General features: G+C 51.2%; 1 pseudogene; it reads left to right on the top strand.

The window, feature by feature from the left end:
* Positions 1 to 20,434: 20,434 nt before the first annotated feature.
* LOC113913318 lies at positions 20,435 to 22,170 on the top strand (annotated as a pseudogene).
* The last annotated feature ends 557 nt before the right edge of the window (positions 22,171 to 22,727 follow it).

Raw genomic sequence — 22,727 nt, 5'->3', positions numbered from 1 at the left:
AGAATAGGAAGCATCACCCCTGTCTGTGACCCCCTCCCCCCCACCCCTCTCTTCCCCCTTCTCATCCAGCAGTAGCACGGGGAAGGGCTGTACCGGGCATCAGGTTCAACCCCTCGTTGTGGAGCAGGTGGGGGAAACCGAGGCCCAGAGAGGGAGGACGCCCAGCCCACATCACCAGGTGGCAGGCCATCTGGGAACCCAGGGTTCTGAGCTCCTGCACCCCTTGGCCACGCACTCACCTTCCCTCCTCCCTGCTCTCTCCCCCGTGGTTTCTCCCCTCCCCCTCCCCCAGGCTCTGCTCTGCTCTCTTGCTAGATTCCTGCCTCTCCTTCGCCTCCCCTCCTTGCCCGCGTCCTGCCTTCAGGTTCTAGTCTCCATCCTTGTGTGTGCGTCCATCTCCGAGATTCTAAATCCCTCCCTCCCTCCCTCCCTGTTCCAGTCTGAGCGTCCTCATCTCTCCCTGAGCCTCCTCTTCTGTCTCTCTGGGTGGGACTCTCCCTCTGCCTTCCTGTGTCTTGACTTCGCCGTCTGTCTGTCTGTCTGTCTGTCTCCCCGCTCCAATCCCCCACCCCCAGCTCGTCCTCCCCTCCCCCGCCGACACTCCTCATCAAACGCCAGCTCTTCTGCCCACTCCCTGCCGCTCTTCCCATTAGACTCGCCTCTCCCACTCAGACCCCCCACGCAGTGCCCCCCTCCCTCACCGGCTTGCATGCCCGCTCCGGGCATCCGTCAGCCCCGTCATCCTCCTGCCCCCCTCCCCTGCCTCCTGCAGGAGTGGACACCCGGGCCAGGGTCCGTAGGGGCACTGCCAGCCCGATTCGGAATGGGCACCTTCCGGAAAGCTGGGAGGGAACAAGGACGGAGCCGTGGCTGGGGAGTAGCAGAGATGGAGGAGAGAAAAAGCGAGGCGCTCCTCCAGCCTGGACCCTGAGCACCGAGCATGTGGCCACATATTATTTTAATAAACTCGGCACATCTTGCCCTCACACCAGCTGCCGCACACCCTCTCTCATCCTGTGGATCTCATTTATTCCTCATTAGCAAAATCACCTGTTTGTCAAATAGGGACAGCTCGGTGAGACATTAAATTGCGCTGAAGCTGAGGGGGGCTTGGGGACCACTGTGGGGGGGGGGGCGTAGTGAGGAGAAGGGGGAGGGGACGGAAGTGACTTCACTTCGGCTCTAACTTTGCTCTGGCCACAGAGACAAGACCCCCCCCCCCCCCCCCCCCCCCCCGGTGCTGGCGGTCCCACCCCCGCTCCAAGAACCAATAGCCACAGGGGTCATGACGGTGGGATTCAGGCTGAAGATGGAGGATGGGAAGCATCAGATTTTCCAATGACACCGACTGGGGACGGTGACAGCCAAGAGGCCTGGGGGAGGAGTGACTGGGCAGCCCATTTCCACTTGCTGGAGAGCTGGCGTGGGAGAGAGCCCACACCAGCGATGGATTTGCATACAACATTGCATTGTTTCCAGCAAGGGAAACAGGTATCTCATCTGGAGTGTCTCGGGTTCAAATCCCCGTTCAGCCACTGTCTGTCTGTGCAAGCTTGGGGAGGTCACCTCACCTCTCTGGGCCTCTCTCTTGCAGCTGTAACATGGGGCTCGTGTCAGTCCCTACCGCAGGGATTGCCTGGGTGATTATTCACTGCTACGGCATGCAGTCAACAACCTGATGGCCGGCCCAGAGAAAATGACCGCCTCATCCTCTGACCACATCAGGCTGCAGCCAGGCAAGATCAAGAGTCGCACGCTCCACTGACTGAGCCAGCCAGGCACCCCTGGATTTCACCAGTTTCTACTTTCTACTTGTTCATTTCTCGTTTTTGCTCAGTTACTTCTATGCAGTTTTATCACCACCACAGTCAAGGGGCAGGAGGATCGCAAGGATCCCTGGTGTCACCCTGTTGGAGCCAACGCCACCTCCCTCCTTGCTGCCTCCCTACCTTCTCTAGGATCTGCTCTCTGTCGGATCCCCAGGTGACTCCAGTGCACAGTAACTGGGAGAATCAAACACACGGAGGGTTATCACCTCTTCTTTTCTTTCAGGCCCTTGACTCACTTCAGGGAGAAAGTCTTCATTGAGAACTAGTATTCCTTCAACGCTTTTCTGACTCTTGCTACCTCCCTGTGGGACCTTGAGCAAGTCACTGGGCTTCTTGGTGTCCCATGTTCCGCACTGCACAATGGGGACTGTGATAGGGTCCATCTGCAAGGCATTGCTAAGAGGATTAACGGAGCTGAGGCTATTCGGTGCTTTCTGTGGGGCTGAGCCGAGGGGAAACCCCAGGAATCTGCCCCCCAGGCTCCCGTTCTGAAGGACTGGCTTGAGATGTTCGTGGTGGCATTGTGTAGTCGGGATGCCTGGAGACCTCCTCAACCTGCAACCAGAGGAAATGGCAAGATTAGCGATAGCACATCCATGCAGTGGAATGTCTGGCGGTATTTAAAAATTCATGTTCTAGGTGTCTATTGTCAGGAGGGATCTCCGTGTCATTTTATTAATCTTTAAAATTAAAAAGAAAGACGTGCTTGTTGCAAAAAGTCAGAGTCCGGGAGGGTATAATGTAAACTTAAAGCCCTCTGTTCCCTGCCCACATTTCTTCAATCTCGGAGGAGACTGCTGATCACTATTTTGTGCATATCTTTCTGGACAGTTTCTTTGCAGATACAAATACACCCACATGTGTGTGTGTGTGTGGGTGGGTGCATGTGTGTGTGTTTACACAAATGGTGTCATGCTATATATACTGACTGGCAACTTGCTTTTCTCACCCAACCTTATATGTGCTAGGTTGTTAATGGAGAAAAACAGGTTCCATAATGGCACATTCGCTACGATCCCAATTTTGTCAATATATGCATAGAAAAAGAGGGGCGCCCGGGTGGCTCAGTCGTTGGGCGTCTGCCTTCGGCTCACGTCATGGTCCCAGGGTCCTGGGATCAAGCCCCACATCGGGCTTCCTGCTCTGCGGGAAGCCTGCCTCTCCCTCTCCCGCTCCCCCTGCTTGTGTTCCCTCTCTCTCTGTGTCTCTCTCTGTCAAATAAATAAATAAAATCTAAAAAAAAAAGAAAGAAAGAAAAAGATTGGAACTCCTTATCTGAAAAATAAATAACTAACAAATCCTAGTAACGGGCTGGGTGGTGGGGGAGGGTGAGTGATGCCAAAGACTGACATTTGATACCCGGTTCCTTGAGGGACACAGTGGTTCTAAGCCTCAGCCTCCACATCTGTAAAATAGGATATTATCAGTGGTTCTGAACCAGGGGCACTCCCCCGCCCCCCCCAACCCCAGGGGACATTTGGCAATCTCTGGAGACATTTTGTTGTCATGATTTCGGGGGGGGAGGGCCATTGGCACCTGGTAAGAGGCCACCGGTGCTGCTCAGCAAACTACGATGCACAGGTCAGCCCCCCTGAAGTATCAAGTCAAGAAGTATCCAGTCAATAAAGTCGGGCAGCTCTGAGACTCTAGGAGATGCCTGAGAACAGGAGGCTGTTGTTACCACCATCACTATGATCACCGCGGTGGGTGTCGTAATTGTCAACAATGGTGAAGGGCTGAATATTTTTTAAAGCTCGAAGATGCTCAACTATACTCAAATTTAAGAATTATTTAAAAAAAAAAAAAAACAGCTCAGAGACGTGCTTGGGTGTCCAAGCCCAAGCTCGTGGAAGCCACTGGACTGATTCGCCATCCAGGTGGAGCACGTGACTGTCACAACATTGGCGCCAGGGACCAAGCCACAGGATGACCCCTCCTTTCCCTGCCCAAGGCCAGAGGCAGCAGGGCGAGAGGTGGGCGAGCGTCCGCGGGCCTGGCGTGAAGCCCCAGCCGGCGGCTGACCAGCTGGCCGAAACCCCCGAGTGGGGCCCAGCTGCCCAGCCCAGGCCCGGCCCCCTCTCCCTTCCCCGGCTGCTCCCAGGGAGCAGGAATTAACGCGAAGGCGTCCTTTGCACCTCCTGAGCTCATTAGCTCCCCAGGCTCATTCTCTTCCGAAAGCTGGAGTTCTGCTTGTGGCATCACGCTCTACTGCTGGGTCTGTGATTGTGGCCGGTGCCGCCCCGCGATCCCACCCGGGGGCCACTCCTTCCCATCTGCCTCCCTGCTCGGAACCCTTCCCCTTTGTCTTCTCCCCTCCGCCCTGCCTGCCGCCCTTCTTGACTCCTGTCCTCATTGGAACCTCCTCCTCTTTCCTTTCCCTGTGGCTCTCCTGGCAGCCAGCATGAGCCGCACCAAGCCGTCTGTCCCTCCTCGCTCCCGAATCAGGCCCTGAACCCTGAGCCCCTCATGTCCCTCCCCACTCAGAACGTTCACAGACACGGGACCTGGAAAACAGACCTTGACCGTGGTCATTCTACAGATGTGAAAACTGTGGCCCAGAGAGGGTGAGACTCCCCCAAGGTCGAAGGGTGAGTTGGAGAATCATCCATGCATTGATTTGCTAAACACTTATGAGGTCATATTTATAGTATCAGACACTGCGCTAGACCCTGACAACACAGCGGTGAGCGAGAAAGCTTCTGGGAGGTGAGGAAGGGTGGATTGGGGGGACGGACAGAAGGCACTGGAGCCAGGGGGCCTGCTTTGGGCAAAGACCTACCTGTGGGGAAGTGCAAGCCTTCCTTCTCGAGTTCTCAAGAGCCCCAGCCCTATTGAAGCACCTTGTTCCCCTGCTCCAGCCTAACTCAAGCCTCAGCCACAGCCCCTGCCCTTGGAAAGATTTCTGGCTGGACCAGGGATCGGCAAACTTCTTCTGCAAAGGGCCAGATAGTAAATATTTTTGGCTTTGCAGACCCTACAGTCTCTGTTGCCACTACTCGGCTCTGCAGTTGTGACATGAAAGACACAGACAAAAGGACATCGCTGTGTTCCGATAAAGCTTGATTTACAAAAACGGGCTGCGGGCAGAATTTGCTGACTCCTGGTCTAGGGGTTTCCTAAATATTAGCTTTCTCCTGGCCAACAACAGCCCTCCTGACTTCCTTTTGTTTAATCGCCTGGGATGGTATTTACAGGATAGGGAATGCCACCTTTACATTGCCCACTGGAGAGACAACTGGGGGCAAATGTTGATCAGAAGGCCCAGGCTTTGGAGACCAGTGGCTAGAGGCCAGATAGAGGCCTGTTTGGTCATGGTGGACAGTCTGGGCACCCCCAGCCAAAGTGTGCAGGTAAGTCCAGGCTGTGGGTCCTCATTCAGACTGTTGCCCACGGAGCTGGGCTTCTCCAGCTCTATGATGCAGCCTCCTGCAGCCTTGGGACCTAGAGAGACAGCCTCGGGTGGGGAAACCAGGGGCAGGCTTCTTTTCCTGGTTGGATTCTTGAAATGGGAGCCTAAGCCTCCCCATTACTAACTCCGGGGGCCCCTGGTGTTCCCCAAGAGTGGGAGCCAGGTCAATCAGAAAGTGTGCGTGCACACGTCATCCCCAGAATTATTCACACACTCCCAAAGGGAGGTGGGCCATTCCTACCTCTCACACCGGCATAGCACCATCCTCTGAATGCAAGTCAGCTACGCTGGGGTGGGCGAGGGTAGTGCACTGGTTGAGGAGGTGGGCTCCGAAGCCCAGCCGCACCCCTTTGTAGCTAGCTGAGAGACCTCAGGCAAATTATTTCATTTCTCTGAGCCTCTGTTCCTCCTCCTCTGCAAGATAGGAATCACTGAAGCTCCCGCTTCCCAGGGTTGGAATGAGGCCTAGCTGAGCTCGCCGTGTCACCGGGGACTGCATGGAAGTCTTTAAGCGCAGCCTGGCTTGTAACAGTCAATAAACAACAGTGCTATCGTCATATCTTTGTCATGTCATTTGATCAAAATACTCCAAATGGCAGGCTGAAAAGAAACGTACCATCATTCCCATTCTACAGATGAAGAGATTGAGGAAAAGTCATACGCCTGGTGTAGTGGATGCCGTGGTGTGCCACCCAGACTCCAGACTGACCCTCATTCCCCAGATGCTGGAGTGGTGGCTTCTGATGGTTCCTCTGCTGTCAGCCCTCCCCAGGACCTGCCCTGGGCTGAAGGGAGGCACCTCACTCAGGGTTCAACACTGCACCCCACCCCCCTGCCGCCGAGCAACACAATGACTGGTTGATGAACGGGCCAGCCCCTTTTGCCTCCATCTGGGCACCCCTGAAAGGTCACGCCAGCTCCAGAGCTCCCTTAGGATGGGCTGAGGCCACCATTGCAACTAGAGCCCAGCCCAGCTACTCCCTCTGCCCACCCTGCTCCCCTCACCATGTGCATGCTGTGTGATCTTGGGCAAGTTAGCTAACCTCTCTGAACCTCCATCTTATGATGTGGGAAATGGATGTGGAGGGACCTACTTTGCAGGGCTGACTGGAAGTTCCAAAATGTCATGAACATAAAAACATCCAGCACAAAGCAAGCGCACAGAACATGAGATCTGTAATCATCACACCCAGGCACTACGCTAGCTACAACACATGCATTAGCTCATTATTTTCATGACCAGTAACAGTCAGCCCATTATCCTCAACTCTCAAGGCCGCCTTCGTGCTGTCTGCCTCCCTCTCTTTTGCTGGGGGATTCTCCCCATTTCTGAGAAGAGCAAGCTGAGGTAGTGGCTTGCCCAAGGTCAGCTGCCCAGCCAGGGCTTTATTGTTCTTGCTGTCTCCCCACCTCTGTCCCCTCCCAGGGCCCAGGCTGGGCTCCTCTGGCATGAAGTCTTCCCAAACAAGGAGAGAATAAAGAGCTTTCTGTCTACACTAGAAGAAAAACAAACCCCCACCATCTTCCATTCCCCGCTACGGAAATGATGGATTTCTGTTATTGTTGTTGTTGAAATCACTACCAGGGGAAATAGATCAAGGGACATTTTGCCGGCAAGAGAGCTCACTGTGTCACCGAGGAGAGTACACATCTCCCGCCATACTGCACTGCCTTCCCCCCCACCCCCCGCCACCGCATGCTCCTTTTCCTCTCCACCAGCCTCAGGGTGGGGGCAGGACTGTACCCGCGGGGGCCAGTGGCCCTGGGCAGAAGAGAGCTGGCAAGGCCACGGCTGGGGGCGCGGGGCCTTCTTAGCTTGCTCTCCTTTCTCCCCCTCGGCATCCCCCCTACCCTCCCTCCTACGCAGATCTGGGGTGGGGGGTCAACCAGTTAAATATTTAGTCTGATTTTCCCCTCATGTAGGTGGTGGATGGTGACTACAGATGAGGAGGACACAAGGAAGTGTTGTCTACAGGGACAACCCCGCTGGAAACACGTCTGTGTTCTGTGGGAAAAGAAACCATCCCACATACTCGGGGCCATTTTGGTTTCGAAGGTTCTGTATTGCTGTCCCTATAAGAGACGTGCAATCCCATGTCCATGCAGAGTATCTGGAGCTTACAGTCCAGGAGAGGAGATGAAATGAGGGTTGGGGTAGGGGACTTCCGACACTGCTTCTGCGCCAGTGTAGACAGGTCTACAGAGGATCGTCTGCTTTGCCTATTTCTGTCCTGGCACACCTTCACTATTTCCCTGAAAGATCCATGTGCATCTGACCTCTGTGGGTATTCCCACAAGCTTCCTGCGCCCCTCCCCTCAAGCCTCAAGCCAGGGAGTGGAAAGAACAAGGGTTTTGCACTCCGTGTAAATGCCAACATGCCGAATTACCCTCTGTGTGACTTTGGGACAGTTCTGTAAACCTCCATAAGCCTCAGTTTTTCCATCTGTAAAGCTGGATCATCTACCTCCAAGAGTTAGGGCGTTAAATGAGAATAATCATGCATATTAGATACCCAGAAAATAATAAAAATAGTTATCATATATTGAAGGGCACCAGCTGTTGTTCTAAATGTGGGTTAAATTATTTAATCTTTGCAAGAACCCTACGAAGAAGATGCTACTACCATCTGCATTTTCCAGAAGAGGAAACTGAGATGCACAGAAATAAGGCAACTTGCCAAGGTCATGCAGCTGAAGGCTGCAGAGCTGGGATTCAAACCCAGGCAGCCTGGGTCCAGACCCAGAGCTCTCGACCAGTGTGCCCTCTGCGCACACAGCAGGCCCTCAATAAACGCTGGTTCATTTCTTCCTTCTTTTTGTTTTTCTCTCCTCTTGGGCTCTCCAGTCCCTTCTTGGGACCTGACCAAATCCCAGTCCTAAATCCTGATGTTCTAAGACCCAGAGTTTTGACCTCCTGCTGACCAGCACCCAGATGCTTGAGCGACCTTATTTTTTTCCTATTCCATTGACTCAGCCGTCCCTGGTCATTGACATGGGACTGGCCATGTTCAGATTCACCCTCAACGGTCCCATAGGTCCCAATACCTTGGGGAATGATGACCCCGAAAGTGTCATGGGTCACGGTTACAGGTAGCATATCCTGTCATTAAAAGCGTGTGAGGGCAGAGGTTCCAGGGTGTCTCTCCCATTCAAAACCTTTGCTCTGGGGCAACGCTTAAGATAACACAGGCGTTATCTTAAACCTCCCCTGCTCTGATCCTTCTTTAGGCTCTCAGCAGGGAGCTTTGCTGGCTCAGCGTCCCCCATGACACCCAGAGAGAAATGGCTTCATCGTTAAACCTTAGCAATTTCTTCTCTGGGCAACATTTTAATTCCCAATAAATCCCCGAGGCCCCACATCCAAGCCAATGTGGGCCTCCACATTCCCTGCCCTGCACCCCTCTGAGGGTCCGATGTGGGCATGCGTTTGGGGGTGGACCAATATCTACCACTCTGGGAGGAATGTGAACGACTTTTGAATGTGAACGTGGTCCTTGGCGAAGGTCAGCAACTTGACAGGTGCGGAGGTTTGGGCGATGATCAGAGGTAGGGGGATGTGCTTCAGAGGCAAGAAACAATCCAGCCGGAGCCGGGGTAGGTGGGGGACATGGCCGGATGGATATCTGGAAACCCTTACAGGTCAGCCTCAGGTGCACGGGCTTGACTTGAAAGAAGCAAGGAAACATAGCCAGATCTGAGCAGATACCTCAGGGCCTCACTTTACGATGACAGAAAAGTGTGGGATGCACCTGCTCTGGTCTGGCCAACCCGGGTTAGGGGACTCGAATGCAGGTGTTTTATTTAGGAGGTGGCTCCAACTGGGAGGGGAGTAAGAAAGTGAGAAGGGACGAGACAGAGGTAGCCAAGATGTTACCGGGGCTGTTAGCACAGCGCCCAGCTGGAGCTCAGAGCCTGCGGCGCTCGGGAGGCCATTGGTTGAGGGCAGCCTGCCAGCCTCCTCCTAGGGCCAGGGAGAAGACAGTTGGGAGGAAAGTAAACATGCTTCCCCAAGTAGAGAAAAAGGCTCAGTGGGTCTGGATGCGGCCCTGACTGTCTGCTATAATACTCACTAAATGTTCACTGAATGAATGAATGAATGAATGAATGACATTCTGTGTACCTGGCGCTGTGCTGGGCTCTGAAGAAGCAGCACTAACTTAGAGCCCTACAGCTTCCTGCCAGTAGGGAAGGCTGATACACACACACACACACACACACACACCCCAATCATAATGACATATTCAAGAACAAATGCCCTCAGGAGACAGTCACCCACATTTAGTCACAGCCCCTTGTGGAGGATTAGCGGTATCACTGTTTCCCAAAGTACATTCCCAGGAACCCTACTCCTGGGAGATGCTCTGATGGGGAGAAAAAGAATGTTGTGGTCTTATCACATGGGTTATACCGATATACTCTATTCACAATATCCAGGACATAATAAAGGCTCTGACAAGTCCTGCAGGAAAGAAATTGGTTTCACTTTGTTTGACCCAGTTTTTGTTAAACATATTTGACATATTTATCCTCCAAGGTTCAAATTTCTTACAGCAAAACTGGACCAGGCCGGTCACTAGAATCTTAACCCTTCTGAGCTGCAGGAAGACCATGTACAACACTGTCCATCAAACTTTCTGCAGTGATGGAAATGTTCTATGTCTGGCCTATTTCACATGGCAGCCACATGGAGCTCTTTAGGGCTTAAGATGTGGCTACTGTGATTAAGGAACTGAATTTTTTAATCTTACTTAATTTACCTGTGAACAATCACATGTGGCTAGTACCTAACTTACTGAACAGCATAACTACACCATCTAATTTTTGCCTGATGCCTGGCTCCTGTGTTGAGACTGAACCACCTGGGCACAGTGACGGGCACAAAAGGAGCCCTCCATAAATCATGGTCTCCCTCCATTTATTGAGTGCTTACTGTATGCCAGGCATCACACCAATAGCTTGATTTAATCCTCTAGCAACCACTGGATGTGAGTACTCTTGTTATCAAGTTTACTTTTCAGAGGAGGAAACTGAGACAGGCGGGGGGGTGGGGGTGGGGGATAGGCACTAAGTGACCTGCTCCAACTCCCACAACCAAGAAGTAATGGGTCCAGGATTTGGCCTGGGTCTGTTTGACTCTCAGTTCCTGTAGGTGTGTATACAGCCAGACTGGCTTCTGGAACAGTCTCAGAACCAGCTCCAGGACCCAGCAGGGAGACCCTTACCCCTCTCCTTCCTCCAAGGGGGCATGTCCGGACTAAGAAGTCATTCGCTGCACACTTAAATGCCTGCTAACCATGCGATGAGCACTGGACTGGACCCCAAGGAGTCAGGGAAGTGGGAAACTACAGAGGTCATGGGGGCACCCCCTTGGGGGAGATCCCCATCTACTGTGGGGCAGCAGGAGACTAGACGGTTACCCACAACAGAGTGAGATAAGACCCCAGAGAAGAACCACCTCCTCATCTCCTCCCCATCACCCCTGCCGGGCCTGGCCCAGCCCCCAACCTCAAAAAGCCACCGGGAGGCCCCCTCCCTCGACGGCCGGCCAGCGTCTTGTGCCCAGCAAGCCAGGGTACATGATCTCATACCTTTCATCCCTTGCCGAGTTCAGATAAATCTCCCCCGCTCCTCTCCCTCTACAGCTGAAAGCCGGCAGGTCTAGCTAGGGTTTCTCCCACTTATGCAGCTCATGAATATTTAACAGCATCTGCCGTGGAGGCGATAAAGCCCTACCAATCCTTGACAAATATGGCCTAATCTTTTCAATTTCGGGGTGCAAATATGCCTTCTGAGTCCTGTTTGTCACCTAGATTAATGGCCCAGGGTCCCATAATCCTTTGGTGCTAATTCAAGTGGTGGCTGGCCGGCGTGTGCCTGCCAGAGGGATGCTGGGATACACACACACACACACACACACACACACACACGCAGAGTGATTAGTCATGTGAGGATTCCCTGTAGTGTGTACGTGTGTGACTACCATGTGTGTGGCTTGTGTATAGAGATCTGTATGTGTAGCCTGTGTCTTTATGTGTCACAACTCTGTTTACAAGTGTCTGGGTGCATGTTTCCAGGGGCAGCTGTGTCTGGGCCTGCGTGTGTACTCGGTACGTGTGAGTGCACGTGTGTGCGTGCATGTCCCGGCACCGTGGATACTGAGTGGGCACGCCTGTGTGTCTCTGGGCAGGGGGCTGAGGCACATGAACCAGGTGAGCTTCCGATCTGATTTTCCCCCTCGTGTAGGTGGTGACAGAGGGGGAAGTGGACAGCGACTACAGATGAGGAGGACACAAGGAAATGTTGTCTACAGGGACATCTCTGCTGGAAACACGTCTGTGTTCTGTCGGAAAAGCACGCATCCCACGTACTCGGGGCCGTTTTGGCTTCGAAGGTTCTGTATTGCTGTCTCTATAAGAGACGTACAATCCCATGTCCATAGACAGTATCTGGAGCTTACGGTCCAGCAGAGGAGATAAAATGTGTGTGTGTGTGTGTGCATGCACACACGATTATTTTCATGCCTTCATACACTACCACTCTAGTGTAGACAGAAATCCACGGTGGATTATCTCCTTTGCTGTCTCTCCTCTGTGTGTGTCTCTCTGTCTCCCCCCCCACCCCACCCACTCTGTGCAGGTGTGTGTCTCTCTCAGCAAACCTTCAACCTTTCACCAAAACTTGGGCTGAGACCACGTGGGTCTGGCCTCTGACGATCTTCTCATCCCCTTCATAGGCCTTTTTCCCCTGGTCTAGTCTCAGCCCAGCAGGAAGGAGCTGGGGAGGGAGAGGTGTGAGCTCCCTCCCTAGAATCCAGTTGAGCCACCCAGAAAGACCCGATTCTTCCCCCTTTCTGCTTCCCCTGGTTCACTGGCATCTGCACCACTCACCTAGGAAGACAGCAAGGCAGGGAAGTAACAGCAGGTGGACAGGGGCAGCCTCGTGAAGGATGGGGCTGGAAGGGAGGGAGCGAGGTGCAAGGCTCAAGGAGCTTAGATCAAAACTCGGGACCGATGGAGGATGCCCTCCCTCACAGCACGAGACGACTCTGTCACAGAAAACGAACCTACGTTCAAACATAAGGACAAAAAACCCCCCTCCCAAGATAGAAGCAAGTGTCTCCCCTTCATTCCTTGAACAATATTTCACTAGGACCAAACGGAGAACCTGTGCACAACACAGCGTTTGAGCCTGGCCTTGTTCCGTGCTGAGGATATTGACCTTGAGAACAAAGCCCCCTTGCCCCTGAATGGGGAAGAGAGCCTGGAACCTGGAGACCTGAGATACAAGGTTCTAAAGGCTGTGGCGGGAAAATGGGGGTGTTCAGTGGGAGCTCCCAGCCTTTAGCAGAAACAGCAAAGGCTGAGTATACATTTTTGCAAAATAAGAGAGCTTTGTGGGCAAATTTACCAATGCCACCAAAACGTACCCCAGAGAGGAATGAGACCCAGCAAGCGTGCTCAGTGGTTAGTGGTGTTGGCACTGGAAGCAGATGGGCTACGTTTGAATTCTTGCTCAGACACTTCTAAGTTGTGTGACTTTGAACCAATCATTCCCCTTTCTCTCCAGCTCAGTTTCCCCAGACCTAAATGGGGATAGGAACCAGGCCCGTCACTCCCAGGGGGAAGGTTGTGAGGATTACATGCCCACCACGTGGCTTGTGCTCGTTAGCTGCTGTTGTTGGTATATTAATATTACCTGAAGGTTGTGCTGGGGGTGTTCCCTCCCCTACTTCACCCTGTCCTCCCTTGAGGCTGGAGAAATTCCAAGAGTTAGGGCTGGTTGAGGAGCTTGGCCCACAAATATCTGTCCCGTGGCCTAGGAAGCAGGGAAGAGAGACTATTTCCAGACCCTTCTCGCATTTGTAAGAAAAGTTTGGGTCAAGAAGCCCCTGAGCCTTTGCAACAACCAGCATCCCCACCCTCTAGAGACCTGCCTCCCGGGAAGGGCTTCCTCCACACATCCCAGCACATCCCCACCCCACCCCCCGCACAAAACTGGTCCTTTTCGCCATCACAGACCAGTTAGCCCCAGGAGGAGTCTCAGACTCTGAGGATCCAAGGGCTCTGGGGACTCAGGAAGCGGCCTAGCTGCCGTGAGCAATGGCTGTCTCTCCGTGAGCTGGGAGCACAGAAGCACTTTGAACGACCGGGGTTCGATGTACATATGTTTCTCAGCCTTCCGATAAATACAAAAATCTCCTTCCTCCCCACCCCCAAGAATCCGACAGCCTGCCCATAAACAGGTGAGAATTCCTACTCTGCCCGCCCGTGCATCTCCACAAACCAAAGAGATTCTGTTCGCCCTTAGATCTGGTAGTTTGTGCCATGAAAACAACAGGCTTGATTCTTTTCCCCAAATGCTACTAATTTTTCAAACCGCACCCATCCTTCTTAGGGACATTCTCACTAGCAACCAATCCACCCACATCCTGAATCAACACTGTCTCTATTTGCTTAGTGTGTCCTGGAGGACAGGAACCAAGACCAGAGGAGCTCTGGGGGACACTTTGGGTATCTGCCCCGGCCTTTGAGAATGTCTCAAAGAATTTACTAAAGTAAGCAACCGTTGTTGATTATTGAGGGAGGCTTTGATGGTGCAAGATCAGAGCGCAGTGGTTATGGGAGCCCATCCCCGAGGTGGCTGTCCCCAAGGTGGCAACCCCCAAGAAGGCCCTGATGTTCCCTCCTGGTGTTCATGGTTGGTGTGGGTCTCACCCCCTTGAGAGTGGGCTGAACCTAGTGACTCATTTGTAATGAATAGAATTAGCAAACGAGATGCCATTTCCAAGATTAGGTTGGGAAAAGATCATGATTTCTGTCTGTTCCTTCTCTTAGATCCCTCACTTTGGGGGAAGCAGGCTGCCATGTTTCAAACAGCCCTGTGGAGAGTTCCACGTGACAAGAAACTCAAGTCTCCAGCCAACAGCCAGAGAGAACCTGCAGGTAGCCCCATGAGCGAGCTTAGAAGTGGAGCGACCAGTCGACCCTTGACATGACTGTGGCCCAGCACCTTGATTTTAGCCTGTTAGGGTCCCTCAGCCAGAAACTCCAGCTAAGCCCATTCCCAGATTCTTGACCCTCAGAAACTGGGGTAATAAATGGTCATTCCTTCAAGCCATGAAGTTTGCAGGAGTTTGTTACACAGAAACAGATAGCTAATACAGTGGTTGAGCATGGACCACAGAACCAGCCTGCCTAGGTTCAAATCCTGGATCTGCCATGTTCTTGCTGTGTAAACAGACAAATCGCTTAATCTCTTGGTGACTCAGTTTCCTTGTGTGTAAAGAGGGTATAATAACGGTACCTACCTCAGAGGGCTATTGCAAGGATTAAGTATACTAATATACATAAAGCATTTGGTACACAGAAAGCTTCTTTTTTAAAAGATTTTATTTACTTGTTTGACGGAGAGAGAGCATGCAGCAGAGGGAGAGGGAGAAGCAGACTCCCTGCTGAGCAGGGAGCCCAATGTGGGACTTGATTCCAGGGCCCTGGGATCATGACCTGAGCTGAAGGCAGACACTTAACCGACTGAGCCACCCAAGCGCCCCACAGAAAGCTTCTTTAACAATTGGCATGACAAGTATTGCTACCTCTGAAGGCCTAAGTCTCAGGTGGCTCAGGTAGCATATGGAGACAAGGGACCTGGGGACAGGCCCATCCAAACCAGCAGCCTTGAGTACATAGGACAAACTTACTAGCTGTACCACATCTGATACACCCTCCGGGAACAACTAATTTACAGTTCCAGGCTTAGCCATGTACATCACACGGATCACAGCATCAGTCCCGACAACAGTTCTAAGAGACAGGCACTGTGGTGGATCATTTCCAAAGAGGGCCACCACCAATCCCTTCCCTCCCTGAACACCCACGCTGTCCCTCCCATCAGGAGGTGAGGAATCTCTCTCCCAGTCTTGCCTTCAGACTTGCTTTGATTCACTGAATGCAACAGAAAGGATGTTCTGAGATTCTGAAGCCCAGGTCTTTTTTTTTAAGATTTTAATTATTTATTTGAGATACAGAGAGCAAGAGAGAGAAAGCACGAGCGGGGAGGGGAGGCAGAGGGAGAGGGAAGAAGCAGGCTTTCCTCTGAGCAGGGAGCCCGATGTGGGGCTCAGTCCCAGGATCCCAAGATCATGACCTGAGCTAAAAGCAGACATGTAACCGACTGAGCCACCCAGGTGATTCACGGAATGCAATGGAAAGGATGTTCTGAGATTTTTGAGCCCAGCCGGGTATTAAGAAGACTGAGAGCTTTCTACTTCTTCCTCTTCAAAGCCAGATTCCATGTGAGAAGAAGTCTGACCCCCTGAGACCACCATGTTGTGAGGAAGCCCAAGCCAGCCATGATGAGCCAGAGGTCACATGAAGGGGCACTAGCACACCAGACGTGTAACTGAAACCTTCTTGGACCTTCCTACCTGATCCAGCTGCCATATAAACGCCACATGAGTGACCCCAGCAGATGCCACCCTGGGCAGAAGAAGTGCCCAGCCGAGCTGGCTAATCTACAGCATTGTAAAAAATAATAAATTGTTGTTCACATTCACTAAATTTGGGGGTGGTTTCCCTTATGGCAATAAAAAAAGGAAACAGGAACTAATATTTTATTTTCTATTCTACAGATGAGTAAACTGAGGCTTAGAGAAATGAAATCACTTGATCAAAGCAATATAGCTACTGGGGGTGGTACCAGGATTTGTCCCCAGAAAGTCTGACTCTTGCAAATCTAACCACTATGTTATACAGCCCCAAGGCCAAGCATAAATTGCTCCTCCTTCAGGAGGCCTTCCTAGCCTATTCTGAGGATGCTTGTCATGGAGAACAGCCTTTGGCCATGTGTCCAGTGACCCCTCCTGGATTACATATATATCTGTGAATTCTTGATCTGAACACCCAGCACATAGTAGGTGCTTAGAAAGTATAGGTTGGGTTGATTTGTAATGCATTTTATAATTTTCCAAACCCATTCCTCCCTGTTGCCATTTGACTGTCACCAAAACTCAAAGGAGGCAAAGGACAAGGAGAGGCCTTTCAGAGCTGATGAGGAATGTCAGCCAGGATCACAAAACAAGTGAATGGCCGAGCTGGGCCTGGAGCCCGGATTTGCCAAACCCCAGGCCACTGGCCAAAGGATGAAAACAGATGATTCCAACAAAGAAAAGACAAATTACCTGGCACATGGTCTGTGGGCAATGCATAGCCCATGGTTTCTCAATCTTGGCACATTTTGGGCCAGCTCATTTTTTTTTGTTGTGGTAGGCTGTACTATGAATTGTAGGATATTTAACAGCATCCCTGGGCTCTACCCACTAGATTCCAGTAGCACCAAGCCTCCCTGTTTTGGAGATAAGCAAAAATGTCTCCAGATACTGCCAAATGTCTCCTGGGGCCCAAATTATCACCAGTTGAGAACCACTGGTACGGTCTTACTAATCAAGGAAGGGCGATTAAAACTTTGGGATGACATTTACAACTCTTGCAGTATTTACAAAAAATCATAACCACCCACGCTTGCAATGTTGCTGGTAAATGTTGCAAGCAAGCTTCATTTACAGCAGGATCAATTGGTATAGGCCTATGGAAATCCATCTGTAACCACAATCATGGAAATGTTTATATCATTCAATGTAGTAAACCCATTTATTAGTCAGGGTCTTAAAAATAGAATTCTTCCGGGCGCCTGGGTGGCTCAGTTGGTTGAGCCGACCGCTTTCGGCTCGGGTCACGGTCCCAGAGTCCTGGGATCGAGTTCCGCATCGGGCTCCCGGCTCGGCAGGGAACCTGCTTCTCCCTCTGATCCTCTCCCCTCTCGTGCTGTTTCTCTCTCTCTCAAATGGATGAAATCTTAAAAAAAAAAAAAAAAAGTCTAAAAAAAAATAGAATTCTTCCCAGGGTGCCCGGGGGACTGACTTTGTTGAGCGCCTGACTCTCGGTTTCAGCTCAGATCATGGTCTCGGGGGTCGTGGAATGGAGCCCTGCGTCAGGCTCCGAGCTTAGCTCAGAGTCGGCTTGGGATTCTTTCCCCCTCCCTCTCTCTCCCTGACTGCTCCTCCCCCTGCTTGCACTCTTCCTCTCTCTCTCTCTCTCTCTCAAATAAATAAAATCTTTTTTAAAAAATAGAATTCTTCCCAAGAGCATTCAAATAAAAAGATTCTAATGAACGGGCTGCTTATGGAGATGTGAGGAGGTTAAAGAGAACCAACAAGAGAGGTTAAGGGACCCAGAGACTAGCAACTGTGGGGAGCTGTCCCACCCCCAGTGCTGAAGAGGAGGAACTAGAGCTAGGCAAGCTCAGAGAGGGCTTGAGGAGGGATCACGGGACCTGTAATCTGGAGGGACAACCATGATCCAAGACACAGTGCAGAAGCAAGGAGGGAGTGGGGAGAAATACCCCAACCTCTGTCTCCTCCTGCCTCCAGTCTCCTGCTGGAGCCTTCCATTGGCCAAGCCCAATATAAGGCAAAAAGTAAGGGAGCCTAGGAAATCAATTCAGCAGGGGTCAGCCTTCCAAGGTGCAGAGCATGGCAAAGGAAGGTAGAGAATTAATGGGTCAACAGGTAACAACTAGCACCTCCTTTGATGCATTAAATCCTCCCTTGCTAATTTATTCTAAGAAAAACAATTCCTCAGAAACCAAAAGATAGATGCACAAAGATATTCATGCAGTGTTATCTATAATTCCCCAAATTTGCATGGGAAACAAAAAGCTCACAATCCAGTACTCTATCACATAACACCTCCCCCCACCCCCAGGACAGCCCTGCTCCAGAAAGAGGCTCCATCCCTTGCCCCGCCTGCCCCTGGGATTTCTGAGACCTAGGATGGGAGGGGAGACTTACTTAATTTTGATTCCAGAGCTCTGTCTCTGGGATGTTTTCCCAAGGCTGCTGCATGGAGATCAAGGCCACATGTGCTTCTGGAGGGCTGGGAAACTTTCCGAGGAATGATCTTCTGTTGAATGGTTGCCAGCACGGAGCAAGGTGGAGAAGGGAACAAAAGCTGGGGTCTCTTGTTCCCTCCATTCTCTCTAGGACATCCGTTGAGCAGAGACAAAGCAAACAAATTGCTCCAACTCCACAGTGCCAAACATGCCTTAGCTTTGGGATGTAGAAGCCCATTCATGATGCGGGAGGTACCTCTCTCCTTCCTGGAGAATGTTTCATCTCCTGGTGCTGCAAAACCAGGGCAGGCATACTCCTGATAGTAACCAAGCCGGTACTCCACGCCCACATCACTTGCACTGTCTCGCTAAGCTTCATCCTGGCCTTAGGAGGTTTGTTAATACACCTGCCTTACGGATGAGGGAAGGAGGCTGAGAGAGGTTAGGTCACAGCCCAAGGACACACAGCTAGAAAGTGGCAGAGCTAAGACTCCATCTCCAGGCCATATGCTCTTAACGTCTGAGGTCTCAATACTCCCCCTCAAGTCCTCCCTCATTTTCCCTTGCCCCACTCTCCACTGGCTGATCACCCAAGCAAGCATGGGCTGGCAGAGAGAAAGGAATAATTACTCAGTGCACCCCACTTCGTGGCAAATACTATTATCAACCCCAAATGTCCCTGTTGGCCCTCTAACCATAGAGGTCCTCCACCTCCCAACCTGTCTCCATTACACTATAGCTTATTTCTTCCAGAAAAAGCAGTTGAGAATAACCAAATTTCATTGCTCTCCTTTATATCCATAATGACTCCATAAATATAATAGCAACATTATTTATAAAGCTATTTTTCTTGTTACAAATCATTACTTTCACTCAGCAGATATTTACTGAGCACCCACTATGCACAAGGCACTGTGGAAACTAAGCTAGACAAAGTCTCTAACCTTATGGAATTGATGGTAAGTTGGGGTGGGGGAGATAGGCAATAAATAAGTCATTACGGAATATGTACTTCTCGTGAGAAAGGGACAAGATGCTTCGAGTGATACTAATAAGAGAAGCCTATTTAGCGAGAGAGGTCAGGGAGGACTCCCTGAGAAGCTGACATTCAACTGAAAAAATGAGAATTAATCAACCTTTTCAAGAACTGTGGGAAGACCATTCAGAGGCAAGGGAACAGCAGGTGCAAAGGCCCTAAGGCAGGAAACAGCTTAATATGCTTAGAGGAATTGCAAGAAGGCCAATGTGACTGGAACAATCACGTTTGCACCTCTTTTATTTGCTCATACCTTGTGGTCACAAAATCTTTGCTGCCTTCCCACCAAGAGATGGAGTCTATCTCTCCCCACCCTCTCTTGAATCTAGACTTAGCCGTGTGATTTGCTTTGGCCAATAGGACCTTAGTAAATATGATGCAAGCAGAGATTTTTAAAAGTGCTTGCCATATCGTGCTGCTCTTTGGAATCCTGAGATCACCATGTAAAGAATCCCAAGCAGGCCTGCCCGGAAATGAGAGACCACGTGGGGCAGTGATGAACACCTAGCTGAGATCTCTTGCATCAAACAGCCCATCAGCCACCAGACATATGAGTGAGGCCAACCTAGACCATGCAGCCCCAGGTGAGCTAAAACAAACCAAAAAAACTCCTGCAGCCACCCAGCCATCCCAGCCAACCCACAGGATCAAGAGCTAAATAAAATTGGTGTTGTTTTAAGCCACTACGTTTAGGGGCAGCTTGTTACACAGCAAATGCTGATACACCCATCTCACCAGTTCCCAAGGCTAGCTTTTTTTCTTTCTTCTTGGAGTAATTTTTCACAAAGGAAGTTTTCACCCACTAACCAGATTCCCTGAGCAGGAAACAGAGGTAATGAAATGAGTGCTAGGTGGTCGCTAGGCTCACTCAGCAGCTGAGTGATGCTCACCTATATGCACATAAGATTTAAATTCCTACTTTGATTAAATTACAAACCACTACTTGTGTTGTGCAAAGGCCTCAGATCACTCCGTGGAATCTGCTATTAGATCTCCCGATTCCAGGGATCCAGTCTTTTAAGCACCTACTGTATGCCTATTACAGTAAGCCATTCTGGAGATAGAGAAAAAGCAAACAACACTCAATCTTTGCCTTTAAGGATTTGAGACTAATTCATGGGGTGGAGCTTGGCAGGGGGGCTAAGGGGAGAGTGCAAAGTCCTTTAAAAAAAAATCTCAAACTGGGCTGCTGTGCGCGCAAAAGACGAATCGGGGCCTGGCGTCCCCTCCTTGCCCCGGGCCGGGCCCTGCCCCACCTTATTCTTCCCGGTTGAGATGGGCTCAGCCAAGAGCGCCCCAGTCACTCCGGCGCGGCCTCCACCGCACAACAAGCTTCTGGCCCGAGTGGCAGACCCCCGTTCACCTAGTGCCGGCATCCTGCGCACTCCCATCCCGGTGGAGAGCTCTTCACAGCCAAACCTGCCAGCAGGGGAGCAGCTGGAGGGTCCCAATCAGGCCCAAGACTCAGATCCCTGCTCACCTACCCTTGGCATTGCACGGACACCTATGAAGACCAGCAGCAGAGAACCCCCAAGCCCACTGGTGAAACAGCTGAGTGAAGTATTTGAGACCGAAGCCCCCAAATCGAATCTGCCCCCAATGTGGAGAAAGGGGAACCCTCCTACACTGTTGGTGGGAATGCAAGCTGGTGCAACCACTCTGGAAAACAGTATGGAGGTTCCTCAAACAGTTGAAAATAGAGCTACCCTACGACCCAGCAATTGCACTACTGGGTATTTACCACAAAGATACAAATGTAGGGATCCGAAGGGGTACGTGCACCCCAATGTTTATAGCAGCAATGTCCACAATAGCCAAACTGTGGAAAGAGCCAAGATGTCCATCGACAGACGAATGGATAAAGAAGATGTGGTGTATATTCACAATGGAATATTATGCAGCCATAAAAAGGAATGAGATCTTGCCATTTGCAACGACATGGATGGAACTGGAGGGTATTATGCTGAGTGAAATAAGTCAGTCAGAGAAAGACATGTATCATATGACCTCGCTGATATGAGGAATTTTTAACCTCAGGAAACAAACTGAGGGTTGCTGGAGTGGTGGGGGGTGGGAGGGATGGGGTGGCTGGGTGATAGACATTGGGGAGGGTATGTGCTATGGTGAGCGCTGTGGATTGTGCAAGACTGTTGAATCACAGATCTGTACTTCTGAAACAAATAATGCAATATATGTTAAGAAAAAAGAAAGAAGAAGAAGATAGCAGGAGGGGAAGAATGAAGGGAAGTAAGTCGGAGGGGGAGACGAACCACGAGAGACGATGGACTCTGAAAAACAAGCTGAGGGTTCTAGAGGGGAGGGGGGTGGGGGGATGGGTTAGCCTGGTGATGGGTATTAAAGAGGGCACGTTCTGCGTGGAGAAGAAAAAAAAAAAAGAGTTCAAAGCTCGAATCTGCCCCCAGAGCCTGTTCTGCCCTTCGAGGCAACTTCATCTTCTGAATTGGACTTGCCTCTGGGCACCCGGTTTTCCCTTGAGGACCAGATGCCACCCTGGAGCCAGACTGAGCTCCCCTCCAAGCAGGTGTTCTCCAAGGAGGAAGCAGGACAACCCTCAGAAACCCCCATGGCCAGCCAGGGCTCGGACAAGCCCTCGAGAGACCCTGAGACTCCCCGATCTTCAGGTTTTAAGCACAATAATAGACGGAAAGCAAATGGCAAGGTACTAGGGAGATCTCCCCTCACAATCCTACAGGATGCAACTCCCCTGGAACTCCGACACCACGACAGGGTAAGCGGCCTTCTCCCCTGAGTGACAATGCTAGGGAGCTAAAAGAAGGGGCCATTCTGGGAACTGGACGACTTCTGAAAACTGGAGGCCGAGTGTGGGAGCAGGGCCAGGACCAGGACAAGGAAAATCAGCACTTTCCAAACTTGGTGGCGAACTAGGCCGACTATGGCCCCAGCACTGGCTTCACCGGGGGCCTAGTGATGTTGCGTCCCCTCAACCCCATCTTTCCCTGGGAGACTGGAAAGGCTTATTGTCTTCAACCTCCCCCACAAACTCCCAGCTCGGGGACTGAGTGCTTTCTGGGGCTCTCTTTGTGTCTCGTGTGTTTCTTGTATATTAAAGAAAGTGGTTTTAAAAAAAAAAAAAAAATCTCCAACTGGCGGGTCAAGGGCTGAATTTTGTATTATGCTTAGATGACACAGTGTTTAAAACATAATAAATTTTAACACCTTTGGTGGGCCATGCTACCCCAGATATATTCTATTTGTCTCCTCAGATCCATTCTCCACTTTTTTTTCTATCTTGTCCCGGTCCCAGGAAGTTGACCCATGTGGACTCACTAACGGGCTCCCTTCCCTCTGGTTTCCAGATGGAGTCAGCCAAGGAGAGGCACCAGCAGGAGACTGGAGGGTGAGAAAAGTGTGAGGCTTTCCCCTGGATCCCTGCCCCCTGCAATCTCCCTGCTCATCCTCCTGGCCCAGAAGTGGTCATGGGTCCTCTGCTATTCCTCTCACATTTCTCCTCTATCCCTTTGGTTCCTCTCCACCATCCGCACACCTTTGTAATTTGTCCCTTGTAAATAAACCCTGTTGGGTTATC

The sequence above is a fragment of the Zalophus californianus genome, chromosome 14, assembly GCF_009762305.2.
Source record: "Zalophus californianus isolate mZalCal1 chromosome 14, mZalCal1.pri.v2, whole genome shotgun sequence".
NCBI classification, from domain to species: domain Eukaryota; kingdom Metazoa; phylum Chordata; class Mammalia; order Carnivora; family Otariidae; genus Zalophus; species Zalophus californianus.
Note: the sequence above shows the minus strand (reverse complement) of the source record. Positions and strands in the feature narration are given on the sequence as shown.